Source organism: Nannobrachium achirus (genome assembly GCF_963921795.1).
Source record: "Nannobrachium achirus genome assembly, chromosome: 19".
Classification (NCBI taxonomy): domain Eukaryota; kingdom Metazoa; phylum Chordata; class Actinopteri; order Myctophiformes; family Myctophidae; genus Nannobrachium; species Nannobrachium achirus.
Genome location: NC_137826.1, coordinates 26,675,866 through 26,690,928, shown reverse-complemented (window position 1 = coordinate 26,690,928; position 15,063 = coordinate 26,675,866).

Here is a 15,063-nt window from a genome sequence, read left to right as displayed (position 1 = left end):
CTATTATTATTTATTATTTTGTTGTTGTTTATGTTTTGTTTTTTTAATTATTATTATAATATTTGTTGTATTATTCTGTTGACGTCATTCATGTTAATGTGACATTTTCAGATATTTAACCACTACTAACACTCTCAATATCCTGACCTTAGTCTATGTAGCCTGACATTGACAGCTCTTTTTTTTTTATTATTATTGGATATTTTCGCTAAATGTTCCCACAATAGGGATGCTAGGATTCAAGTGATTATTAATGTAAATAAATACATTAGACAGACCCTCCTCTGTTGAAGGGTTTATTAGGCAGGACTTCAATAAGGAAGATGATTCAGACTTCTGTAGGAGGCGTCCTTTATTTTCATGTAGCTACCGAAGCACCATAGAAGACAGGTAAAAGCACCATAGAAGACAGGTAAAAGCACCATAGAAGACAGGTAAAGCACCATAGGAAGCACCATAGATGACAGGGAGGCACCATAGTGGTTTTCAACCAGTGGTCTGGGGACATTATGGGACAGTCAGCCATGTGGCCAGAAGAGGGCACCAAAGTGCAAGAAATGCAACTTCACAGCATGAAATACACTGCTCAAAAAAAATAAAGGGAACGCATAATCATTGCAATGAAACTCAAAGTCAATCACACTTTTGGGATATCAACCTGGCCAGTTAGGAAGCAACACTGATTATGAATCAGTTTCATCTGCTGTTGTGCAAATGGAAAAGACAACAGGTGAAAATGAGGCAATTTGCAAGACAACCCCTAAAAAAGGAATAGTTTTGCGTGGTGGCCTGTGGTGGCCACAGACCATTTGCCTGTCCTCATCCTTTCTGGCAGATTTTTGGTTAGTTTTGGATTTTGCCAGTGCCTTCACCACTATAGGTAGCATGAGGCGGTATCTGCAACGCACAGAAGTTGCTCAGGTAGTGCTGCTCATCCAGGATGGCACATCAATGCGCACACTGTGGCAAGAAGGTTTGCTGTGTCTCCCAGCACAGTGTCCAGAGCATGGAGGTGATAGGAGACAGGCCAGTACACCAGGAGACGTGGAGGGGGCCGTAGGAGGACAACAACCCAGCCGCAGGACCGCTATCAAAACGACCATCAGCAGGCCACTTATGTGAATGTTTCTGCTCAAACTGTGAGAAACAGACTCCATGATGGTGGTATGAGGGCCCGACGTCCACAAGTGGGGCCTGTGCTCACAGCCCAACACCGTGCAGCCCGATTGACATTTGCCAGAGAACACATGGACACATGGAAAACTTTGGCACCTCGCTGTTCCTTCATACTTTAACCTAGCGACTTGAATGAGGTCTACAGCAGGGGTTTTCAATGTGGGTGCCGGGGCACCCTGGGGTGCCCAGTCCAGGGATGCAGAGAGATAATTTGATAATATTTGAAATATCATATCCTGAATTTATTTTAAAAGTTTTCCTCACAACTTCATCACTTAAATATGGCATAGGCTACATATAAGTTGCTAGGAGTGAAAATTATGAATATAATGTAGGGGTGCCTCGAATGAAAACAAATATTTATAGGGGTGCCCCGAGTCAAAAAAGTTTGGGACCACTGGTCTACATATAGGCCTAATTATGTTCAAATCCTGGTCGTCCTGTGGTTCAATGCTGGAGTGTTTAACTTTCCCAACTCAAAGCTAACATACTAAAGAACACTTCAACATACAGTAAGAGACGTCTGCTACAAACAGACAAATATAATGGTAGGCCTATAGGAGCGATGCATGCACCGATCAAAAATTATTTCAAGCCAGAATCAATATGTCAAATACCCAAAACATTTCCTTGTCTGCGGACAACATCGACGCTGATTGTCTTCTTTCCTCGATTCCTCCTGTGGCCTTGCATTAAAGTGTCACTAGAGGTGTTCTGGGCTCGGGGCTCTGAACATAGAGTTATAATAAGTATAGCTCTGAATGAACATGTGTTGCCATGTCTGCTTATTAGGGGTGTAACAATACATTTTAATAGCGATTCGATACATATCACGATACATGGTTGACGATACGATACATGGACGATATTGGTTAATTCATGGCGATACGATACAATTCGATTCAATGATTTAAAATCGATATAGTAACTATTTAGCAAAGACATTAAATCTGTGTGAAAGGTGTGGATATAGTGGAGGTTTTTAAGGGAAATGTATTATTATGGATATAAATAAGTAAACACAGTGATTATCTGCCAAATACATGGACATTGTATATTGACAAACCTGCACCTTGACATGAACCCAGAGATTACACACATTTATCGATAGACCAGTGTACTGTAGCTTTATGGAAAGGAAAAGTAATTAAACCCCTCCTTTTAATTTTTCCTTCTTAAAAATGCTAAATACAATGCCCAAGTAGGTAGTATCGATACAATCGATTCTTTGCACTGACGATTCGATACGATACAAAATAAAACTATACGATTCGATTTTAGCTGTTTTCATTTCGATATGCTTCGAATTTTTAAGTTAAAAACGATATTTCAATACAGTTACTGTAACTTACACCGCTACTACTTATAATAAGTAATTTGTGACTTTAAAAATCCCACGCCTCATATTATTCAATGCTGGAGTTTCAACTTAACAACTAAAGGCAATCAGAAAAAAAGAGAAAAAAAACTCTTAGTAAGAGACCATTGCAAAAAATAAACTGAGTTATTGTTGCAAAAATTAAACTGAGTTATTGCGTAGAGGTCTAATGTTCAGACTTTCGGATCAGAGATTCCATGTTCAAATCCCAGGCATAATGGTAATTGTCTCCACCAGCCGAAGGCATGGGGGAGCGTATGTTTTCCGTGCATCCGTGCGTCCGCACGTGCACGCGTGTGTGCGTCCATCCAGTTTGTTACCAGCTAATCTCCGGCGCCGTTGGCCCGGGCACTGCCAAAATGAGCACACACACACTCCCTGGATGCCAATTCAGAACCTCGGCCCCACATTTTTCAAATGGCCCTGTTCTAGCGCCACCATGAGGCCGATGTTAGCAAAACACATTTCTGTACACTACTCTTAGAGATTTTGTCCACAAATCCAACAAATCGGTAGACAGTATCTCTACAGTCATGTGATCAACATGGATCTGTCTGATTTTCCATATTCCATCCTGATTGGCTACAATCGGCTTCCAAAGTTTGCAGGATTGCTCCGTTTTGAACAAAATGCCTCAAATCATGAACACAGCGTGCAATCTTGGTGAAATTGGGCGCGCACGTTTCCACTAGGCCGAGGAAGAAATGCCACTTCAAATTTCTCAAATCAGCCTCATGGTGGCGCGATAACAGGGCAATTTGTGTTTTTACCTTTAACTCCACCGATAAGTGGGAAACTTTGTAAGCGCACTCCCTAGAGGCTAAGGATAAACATTTGCCCTGCATTTTTCACATTTGCTTTTTATAGCACCACCAGGAGGACAAGTTATGTAAAACACATTATTTGCTATAACTCCATCAGATTTTCTCCAACAATCATGCAAATCAGTACACAGTATCTCTATAGTCATATGATCAACTTTTGTATGGGCACTCCCTCCGCACACCAAGGAAAAAGCTTTGCCCTGCATTTTTCACATCTGCCTTTTATAGCGCCACCAGGTGGCTAACTTATGTAAGACACATTCTTTGATATTACTCCTTCAAATTTGATCTAAAAATTAAGAAATCAGTACACAGTATCTCTATAGTGATGTGCTCAAGTCGGATTTGTCCGATCTTTCATATTCTATCCTGACTAATGTCTAACATTGGATTCCAAAGATTGCAGGATTGGTCCGTTTAGAAGAAAATGTCTCAAATCATGAACACAGCCTGCGATTTGCATGAACTTTTGCATGCACATTCCTACAAGTTCAAGGAACAAATGCCACCCTTTTCACATTGGCCTGTTATAGCGCCACCAGCAGGTCCCCTTTTGTTTAACACATTTTTGGAAAGAAATGCCCCAACTCATGCATAGAGCGTCTGATTGCCGTGAAATGCCCAAGAACACATGGCACCCTTTTCCGACTACTATACCCTTTTCACATTGGCCTATTATAGTGCTAACAGGAGACCACAAAAACCTGACATGGTGGAGACCTGTGCTCGGAAGAGCTCTACTTCTAGTTTGAATTTGTATTACTTAATGGCTATTAAAGCATATTTTCGTAAATATAATAAAATGTCCTCAAAAGGGAAAAGGCCTACATAGAATTGTGGCTATCCTGTGTAGGCTATCATGTTCAAGACTGCTGTGTATAACATGACACAAGCCTTGACCTTGAATCCTCAACTAGGATAATACAGGCAGATATGAAGCCACAACCCCCAATTCCACAGTTTCCTGACTGTCTGACTGTCACCTACAGTAGCACAACATTATTTTTCTGCAAAATTAACACTGGAGTCCCAGCAAAAGGCATACACAAAAACTAGAATCACCATATATTCAAACGTTGGAATGTCATGACCGTGGGAACCCTGTACACAATTAGCCCTAGGATATGTATTTTTTCCAGGGCAGTTGCAGGAAAACAATATGCACCTACTTAGGCCTACTTTAGTTTTTCAAAAATATGAACTATATTGTGGTTCACCAACAGTTACAGTTAGTGACCTCAAACTAAAAAGGAAGCTAGCTACATAAAAGGCCATGCTCAGGATAGGATATATACACATTACTGACAGCTGGATTTTTCATGGGATTAAAATGTTAATGGGATGGGATTGGGATTGCATGGCATGTGAACCGAATTCTGAATTCAAAAGATATTTCTATGCATTGAAAAACAATACTGTATGTGGGTCAGAAATAAAGTCACCAGAGACAAAGTACTATTAGTAAAACATTTGTTACATAGTTAATAGTTTTTATTAATTAGAAGGAATTGGAACATCACAGATTTAATATCATGTTAATAGTATAGGCTATTATGTATATAAAAGCACCATTATTAAAGTGTAGCTAAGCTTCAAGTTATATTTTGTTCTTACTTCTAATCTTACAATAAATGCGAGAAATCTCTGGGTGTATGAATGTAATCTGTGTATCTCGAGAACCGTTCGTCCCACCGGCTTCAGATTCAGCACGTGCGTTCCCAGCCTCTGCGCTGAGTGCAGTGCCCGGCCTCGACCCGACCCGATATGCGGTTTTCCGGAACCGGCGCGAAAGGTTCGGAATCTCCTTATGCGGAGCTGATGTCTGACATCAGGCTGTTCCGGAAACCAGCGCAAGCGCTGACTCATTGTGACATCACTTCTGCTGACTCATTCTGACATCACTCCTGTGCACTCCATATATGGGCATGAAATGGACATAGACAGACAGATATCTCTATATATGGGCATAAATGGACACAGGCATAAAAGGCTCTGACATCACGTACGCCACATGAGTCAACACGTTCCCAGCCGCAGCAGGTAGTGCAGCGCCGGGCCTCAACCAGACCCGATAAGCGGTTTTCCGGAACCGGCATGAAAGGTTCGGAATCTCCCTATGCGGAGCTGATGTTTGACAACAGGTATAATGCGGTTTGCATTAAACTTTAAAGGGTGGGGCATTCAGTCCCTACCCTGCTAGAAAAACCAGCACAGACCAGCACAATTTTCATGCTGGTCTGTGCTGGTCTATGCTGGTTTATGCTGGTTCATGCTGGTCTGTGCTGGTGCTGGTGCTGGTCTATGCTGGTCTGTGCTGGTCCCATGCTGGTCCACCAGCACAGACCAGCACCAGCACCAGCACAGACCAGCATGAACCAGCATAAACCAGCATAGACCAGCACAGACCAGCATGAACCAGCATAAACCAGCACAGACCAGCACCAGCACAAACCAGCACATGTTGTGTTTTACTGCTGGTCTGTGCTGGTGCTGGTGCTGGTCCAGCACAGACCAGCATGAACCAGCATAGACCAGCACAGACCAGCACCAGCACAAACCAGCGCATGTTGTGTTTTACTGCTGGTCTGTGCTGGTGCTGGTGCTGGTCCAGCACAGACCAGCATGAACCAGCATAAACCAGCATAGACCAGCACAGACCAGCATGAACCAGCATAAACCAGCACAGACCAGCACCAGCACAAACCAGCACATGTTGTGTTTTACTGCTGGTCTGTGCTGGTGCTGGTGCTGGTCCAGCACAGACCAGCATGAACCAGCATAGACCAGCACAGACCAGCACCAGCACAAACCAGCGCATGTTGTGTTTTACTGCTGGTCTGTGCTGGTGCTGGTGCTGGTCCAGCACAGACCAGCATGAGCCAGCATAAACCAGCACAGACCAGCACCAGCACAAACCAGCACATGTTGTGTTTTACTGCTGGTCTGTGCTGGTGCTGGTCTGTGCTGGTGCTGGTCTGTGCTGGTCTGTGCTGGTCTAAGCTGGTCATATACAAATAGGGACAAACACCCATTTTAACTAACAGGTTCCAGTGGCGCCGAGGATAAGTGCAGGACTGAAGTGCCGGAGGTAGTAAGTTCAAATCCCACTCACACCCACAATGTCAAAAATAATGTCACAATCTAATATGGAATACAGAACAGGATTCAAGCACCAGAGCAAAGAGCAAATTAAACCAGCAAAGTCCTGGTCCACTTCTCAGGGGGGTCCCCCGGGGGTCCCTGACCACACCAGCACAGACCAGCACCAGCACAGACCAGCAGCGCTGGTCTGTGCTGGTGCTGGTCTGTGCTGGTTCATGCTGGTTTAGATGGTGGGACCAGCACAAACCAGCACCAGCACCAGCACAGACCAGCTAGAAAACACAACATGCGCTGGTTTGTGCTGGTGCTGGTGCTGGTCTTACTGCTGGTCTTGTGCTGGTTTTTCTAGCAGGATATTTACATTGTTCCCGTGTTGGCCGGCCCCCGACTAGACGCTCGGCCAAATTGATGGACAAAGGAAAGTTATGCCTGAAATATACATTACTATACTATACTTACAACCTTTAAAACATACAACCATGTTATTCTCTTTCATGTATTCTACTTTTCAAACACTAGGTGGTGGTAACACAACACAATCTAACAATGCGAGACAGGACTATATGGACAAAACAAAATGGGTCACATGGCTGCTGTAAGCAGGTACAAACAGATGACAAATCAAAGGAAAAACCTGAACATATGAGTGGAGAATCATAAACAACGGAAAAGCCTTCCATACAGGTGTACTGCATGATACAATGAGCAATTCACATCCTATGCTCTATGGCATGTATAAAAAGCTAGTCCTGTTAACCAGGCCCAGTTGACCTCGAATTTGGATCAAGGTGGCAAGAGAAAAAGATGTGACTGACATATGAGTTTTTTCTTTTTCTTTTTTTTTCTTTTTTTTTCTAGAAAGAAGTCATATAGTTTAAGAATCTTGAAAATCCAGTTTGAAGTGGTCTCCACATAGACATATCACTTCTGGTGAAGTAACCCAAGACAAAACAATGTATCCTAAAACATGAAATTGAAATCCGAAAAGCCCACAAGGCAAATAAGATGGGTGGCACTGACCTACTCGGGAACAACGCAAGTTGGAAATTAAAGCCCGTTGTACCCGTGTCAGAGTACCCCACCCGTCTGTCTGTCTGTCTGTCTGTCTGTCTGTCTGTCTGTGTCCCTATTATATGCCCATTTATGGATATTTCTGTATCTGTCCCTCTGTTTCCCTTTTATGCCCATATATTTTATTAAGTTCCATGTCAGGCATGACCAAATATGGAGTCCAGGCCAGTCTATGACGTCAGTACTATGATGTCATGTCGATGACATCAGGGTATCTTACAATAAATGCGAGAAGTCTCTGCGTGTGTGTGTGTGTGCGTGTGTGTATGTAATCCGCGTATCCCGAGAACCGTTAGTCTCACCGGCTTCAGATTCGGCACGTGCGTTCCCCGCCGTGGCACGGAGTGCAGTGCACGGCCTCGACCCGACCCGATGCGCGGTGTTCCGGAACGGGCGCGAAATGTTCGGAATCTCCGTATGCGGAGCTGATTGTTGGCATCAGACTGTTCCGGAGGAACCAGCACCAGCACTGACTCATTGTGACATCACTTCATAAAAGGCTCTGACATCACGTACGCCACATGAGTCAACAAAAAATCTCTGTGAGTGTGTATGTATGTATGTACTGTATGTAATCTGCGTATCTCGAGAACCGTTCGTCCCACCTGCTTCAAATTCCCGTTCCAGCAGGTAGTGCAGTGCCCGGCCTCGACCTGACCCGATACGTGATTTTCCGGAACTGGCGCGAAAGGTTTAGATTCTCTGTATGCGCTGATGTCCGCTAGGCAATAACCGAACAACGGGTATGATGGCTATTGCCTAACAACCGGAGGGGCATCATTCCCCACGGGTGGCAAAGCAAGCAGGCTGCGTATTATTGCTCAAGATGAAGACAGACAGATAAAGAGATATGGGCATAAAATGGACGCAGCGTCGCAGACAGAAATATATCTGCATAGATGGGCATAAATGGACACAGGCAAACAGATAAATCGGGTTTGCATTAAAGGGTGGGGCATTCATTCTCTATTTACATCGTTCCCGAGTAGGCCGGTCCCCGACTAGACGATTGGCCACCCGAAGGGCAGAGATCTCCATATATGGGCATAAAAGGGACACAGACAGACAGATACAGAGATCTCCATATATGGGCATATCATGGACACAGACAGACAGATATCTCCATATATGGGCATAAATGGACACAGGCAAACAGATGGTCAAAACGGATCCTATGACAACAGGTATAATGGGGTTTGAATTAAAGGGCGGGGCATTCATTCCCTATTACATTGTTGAGTTGGCCAGGTCGCCGACATGAAGGGCGGCCGAGCTTCTAGTACTCCATAATGGGGATTTATGGTTTAAACCATAATCTTTGGAGATATGTTGATCTGACAATTTCCCACTCAGTACGTCACTCTCTCGAGTCCTCTGTGATACTCACACAGACAAAATAATATATGGGCATATGGGCATGCCCAAATATGGGTGCATTGGTTGTGTAGACTGACCAACACCAAATGAGTGAACATCTTTAATGGTGTTCCAGCCCTCCACAGATACAAAGACTTGTACACACTATGCCGGGGAAGAGTTACTAATGGTTCGTGGTGGCCCAGACACTTTACTAAAGACACTTCATGCTGGTTTTTCCATTAATCTGTGGCTCTGTGCTCTAGCAGCACTCTCTTCTCTCTACATGACAGGCCAAAGCACAACCGGTTCTGCAGGTTGACATCTATTGTTTTTACCAGCAGTGTGGTATTTGTCTAGCTGAAATAGAATACCATCATCAGCAGAACAGATGCTGTCAAACTGGAAGAGCAACTCATCTTACCATGACGGTGTAGGGAAGTTTCTCCTCGTGTTCATGCCACAGTATATTTGACTTCCGCAAGGAGCAAACAATTGCAAGACCTGCACACCTGACTCTGTGAGGAGCAAAGATTGTTATGCAGCCCATTATTTGAGTCATCTGTCACACAACCGATGGCATGCCATCACCGCTGATCTCTGAGATGAATAGCAAACAAACACATCTGAAGTGTCAATGCAACAGCAAACAGAAAGGCTGTATCTTGGAATTGTCTCTGGACAGAGAGTCCTCCCTCATGATGCCGAAAAAGATTATCATTTGAACAGGATAAAAGAAACTGACCAACTCAAGAGATGATAGCCCTTTCCACTGTCCCTATGTTATCTCCTCTCGTCCTAATGTGGAATACAATATACAGTGTGCTGGCTTAAGATCTCATCAACCACCTTTTCTGTAGAAAAAGTAATTACTGTAGGTGGGCATGCTGTGAGTCTTTCTCCCACAACAGCTACTGTATAATCACATCCACACCTGCTCCTAAAAATACTGGTTTCATTATAAATGGGGTAGCATCACATCATCGGTGGTAATGGTCTCCCTTGTGTTTCCAATCTCTTGAGAAAACACTATCCACACATGGATGGTCTGTCTGGATGAATACCATTAATAGCCCGATGTATACTTAGTCATACAACTGTGTAGTGCACTGAAAACAGGAATTCTACAAGCTCACAATGGCTCATGGATGGATGCAGTCATGAGCTTGTAAATCTGCTATTTTTGGTGTGCAACACTGATGTACCATGGATCATAAATTAAGCATTACTGCTGTCATTTCTCATGGTAGGATTAAACTGATGTTAATAATGGGCCGTCTTTAATGGAAAAGACAGCCATTCATACAGTGTTGATTCATCATTTGCCAAAACATTTAAAATGCGTTAACACATGCCAGGTTTGAGTAGAGAAGGGAAAAACTGTTTCTTCAAGGAAAGGGTGAGATTAAACCCGTTGCCTTTTTGGTGTACAGTGGATATACAGTAGCCTACATATTTGCTGAACCTAAGGAAATTTGCATAATGCCTTTAGACTTATATCCAATAATCTTTCCTACTGGCAGCTTTCAAAGAACCACTTCAAAGAGCTGGTCTGTCTGCACTGAACCATATGAACTATATTTTACATATTTGGTCCATTGTATGGGGAGAAAATTATAAAGCTTACAATTTGCATACTCTCATTTTGTCAACAGAACAACTGTTACACTCTAAAACAAAGACTTGTTTACTTGACATAATTATATTCTTTTGATCTATCCACATACATGTTCATAAAAGTATTGTTTGATGTTGCCAAAATAATGAAGACGGAGATGTCCACACATCATAGGCCTATATGACCCGAAATGGAAACTAGAGCACCATAAAATATCAGGTAGCCTGCAGTAGCCATGTCAGCGGTGAAAAGGCAGGAATTACAGAATTAATGCTTGTCCCTTTAGCTTTCTAAAGCGGACAGAGAAATTCATTCAATGCCCTTGAGTGGCACCTTCCAGCAAATAGCCTATAAAAGGAAAGCCCAAGCCCCCCTCACTTTACGGACAGTAGTGGCCTTCAAAGCCAACATGACAGCTCCATGGTTACATTCCTCAAAAAGAAGAAAATAATGGCTTCCTCCAAACACAAAGAATATCCCATCGATTTAATATCTCAGTGAAGCCTGGAAGAAATAGCGTTTCAAGTTGTACAGTAGGCCTATTATGGGGAACGATTAGATTTGATCAGATAGCCTAGACCTGTGTATTTAATTAGGCTCCCATTATACTACAGTATGTGGTTTCTTTTTTTTTGTAACCACTGCGATTTCTAGCTGTGAAGACTGCAAACATGTGAACTGCAACAATGCAGTAATATCTTGTGGTGACCACGTGGATGTGGATGTGCAGTTAGGCCGCCTTAGCTACGTTAATAGGCTCATTGATCAACTACTAGTAGCAAAATAGCTTTTGTTACCTGTTACCGTTAGCCCTTAGCCGCATTGACACTTTAGGTACAGTACTTGGAGCTTTTGAATGCAAAAACCTTCATTACAGGGAATTGCATTTCATCATTCTGGACCAACTGGCCCAGTTATTTGACAGTTCAGTCCTATAAACCCCTATTTTAATTCCGGCGAACTTTCCACCGCACTGCAGGCTGAGGCAGCATAGTCAGCAGGCACGGCGGTGTGATTTTCCTATGGCCTTACTTTGCTACCATTTCAGTTCAGCTCTGTAGCCTACATCTTAGCCTACAACATTCCAAAACAAAAATGTAATGGGCATAAAGAAAGAAAGAAACTAGGCCTTGGCCCCATGGACGGCAGTATGCCTATGCCACACATATAGGTGTTGGGCCCACACCTATGACTTTTAATAATATGCTTTACAAAATAAAATAGCAATTATAGGCTATAAGCAGTGGTATTTGTGAGGCATTAATTAAATAAAAATCTATGTTGTGCAGACAATTACAATTCGGATAAATCAATTCGATGGCAATTTAGCAGCAAATCCACGATGCGATTCCGAGAAGCAGGGCAGCAAATCAGCCCTCGGGGCAAGCCTTGCCCTAAGTCTCAGTCGATGGCTGCAGTGCTGCAGGGAGGGGAGGTGTCTCAATCTGTGTTTTCTGGCCTGAGGTACGTGTTCAGCATGAGGAAAAGAAGCCGCCTAATTGCTTGGTCGGAAATAGCCTGAGGTAGACTGCCGTCATCTCAATGGGCCTGCGGAGGGAAAGGGATGGCCCCATCCTGTTAAATTACCACCCTGACCTCTGCCCTCTCTGTGGCCACTCTGGGTGATGCTACTGCTCCGCATGAACACACACTACTACTAGGCTACTACTACCACACACGCTAACACATGTGAACTCACGCACTTCGACATTATACAGTACATGGACAAATCGAGTATGCGGGTAGACACACTCAGTGAAGCGCGCACACACACACACACACACACACACACACACACACACACACACACACACACACACACACACACACACACACACACACACACACACACACACACACACACACACACACACACACACACACACACACACACACACGCTGACATTATTTATCACTGACATCACCATGGTAATAACAGAGATGACCCCAATCACAGAAGGAGAAAAAAGGATACTAAGGCCCAGTTCCCATCACCGAGGTTGCATTTCACTGCTGGCTTCCATCGTACCCTGCTGATGACCTGGCATTGGGGCTTGATTGCCTATAATAGAGTCCAGCAGAGCTGCAGATTAGAAGTACAAATCACAGTGTAAAGGACTACTAGTAAAAGTGCACTTTCTCTTCATCTGAGGAACCCGGGGTTGATTCCTTGGCAGCCGTCTCAGAGCTGGGCTTGAGGATTGTAGATAACAGCTACCAGAGCTCACTGCCAGGGGAAAAGATCAAAGGACAACATGGTGTGTGCGTGTATGCGTGTCTGATAGTAGACCACTGAGAGAGGATATTAAAGCAGGTGTCCTGCCTGTGAACACGTCTGACCCTTCTAATACACTCCCCTTAGTCCTTACTTCTGGGCTCTTATCTGCTTCGGTAACATATGGAGGCGAGGTGAGGAGCAACTGAGACAAAGTTAATTCACCACCACACACCAAGAATCTCCTGTTGTTAGGTGTTAAGTGGTCACCGGTAGCTGAAATTAAAATGTCATATTCACTTATATGTGTCACCTTGCTCCGCCATGAAAGTCACTGGCCAAAGTCCCTGAAAAGATCTAAGATGTTGGTAGCCTTTGGACATCATGTTCTTGGATGAGCACGAATGTCACATGTATCCACTGACCCTATATTGTCCCCTGAGAAGAGAGTGATGCGTTTGTGGGTGGGCGTCATTCATCAAAAGTCACACATTAGTCATGAAAATGTCTTGCTGTCAACCGCACAGGGTCAAAAGTGTGACCTAAGTGGATGCTGAGCTGCAGTAGATTTAGAGGTCAGGCCATAACAGATGATGATAGTAGCCAAATGGAGGGTAGGATTTGGATGGTGTGCAGACTTGCTTCTCCTCCCACACTGGGAAATGAGATGAGCTGACAAATGAGTGTACAGCAGCTGGGCAAACCTCATGAGAAATCTTGCGTGTCTGCTGGTGCTGGTACACAGCACAGAGTGCTTGACTGGCCTGCACTTGGATCTACTTCACCTCCACAGACGATTCTCTGGACAATCATGAGGGTTGTTTTGAGGCCGGTTATGTATGAAAGCATGCTGAAGCCCACAGCAGTATGTAAATAGAAGAATAATGGTCAATTTTTTACTAGTTTGTTGTACAACCCTGTTGCTTGCTGAAAATAACAGATTTTGTTTTTGTCAAATGATATAATCATACAGCATTGCAAAGTATAAATAAGACATTTGTTTTAGACTCAAGATTTTTGGATTAAGTGCTAAAATGCAGGTCTGCATTCATGGTCATTTCAGACCAACAGCAGTAAAGTGTATTGAGAGAGACATAACATTAGTGTGTCACTGGGCCAGTTGCACACATGCCGCTCACTGTACATGCATATTCCAGTAGTCTACTTAGACACCACCACTCCCTACACCTGCAACCTGACTGAGGTTTCTAAAAACAGCAAATGCTTTGCTGTGACAGCAAACGGCACGTTGGAGGACTGCGACTTTGATGACACCACTGCTTTTAGACGGGGAGTTTTGTTAGCGGGGAACGATTCGCACGCTTTACAAGATAAATCATCCCACTAGAAGGCAGCTTAGACTGTGTACAACCAGATAAGGTTGCCAAGGAAACCCTCCTGGAGAACCAATAAGCCCTCTCCCACCATAGCACCCTCCCCAATCTGTGCAAACAATTAATACCTCACACGGGCACGAGGGAGCAGCCAGGGAGATGATGGGCACAAATCCCCAGGTGCTTAACACAACACCACTCTCTCTTTCGGAGGAGGACAAGAGGTAAAAATGTGTGACAGTGAGAGATATTGTAAATCACTGGTTCTCTCAAACGATTTCACCCCCAAATTAATATGTATTTGACCGTGGACCTCCATCTGAAAATCGTTTGTGCCATGGCTCCACATAAAAGATTTTCAGATATTATTCAAAAATATTCATTTTTGAATAGCCTAAGTATAAAATGGGGTAATTAAATAAGTGATTAAGCTGATTATTAACTTGTTTTGCTGGGAACCCCTTGAACCCCTTCAAGGATCCCTGTGGTCCCCGAACCGCACAGTGAGAACCAGTGGTATAAGTCACTATTTATTTTACGAAACGAGATGAGAGTGGCACAATGTCCATAAATGTGATCTTTACACATGCAGTAGAACACATCACTAATGTGCTTTTAATGAATGTTTTCAATGTGCAGCCATAAAAGTGTCATTAAATCCCACCATGTCCATTTGCTGGGACTGTGGCGGTGCTGCTGGAAACAAGAGCATAACCCCGTGTGCAGAACCTATGGGGAGTCATTAGTCAATCCATGAGTGACTTCGACTGACCACAGATCAATGCTCCGGGGACCTATCTGTTACTGGCATCCAATTATGAGTATGGACGTCCGCTTAGCAATGGCACTAAGTGCTATAGTCTTTTTTTATTGACCACCTGTCAACTGCCAACACACAGCCGAGCCATTGGCTAATAATCAGCTATCGACCTATCCACACGTCAAGATCATGGACATGTACATGTTGTCAAGAGTACAAAAGAGAGAAA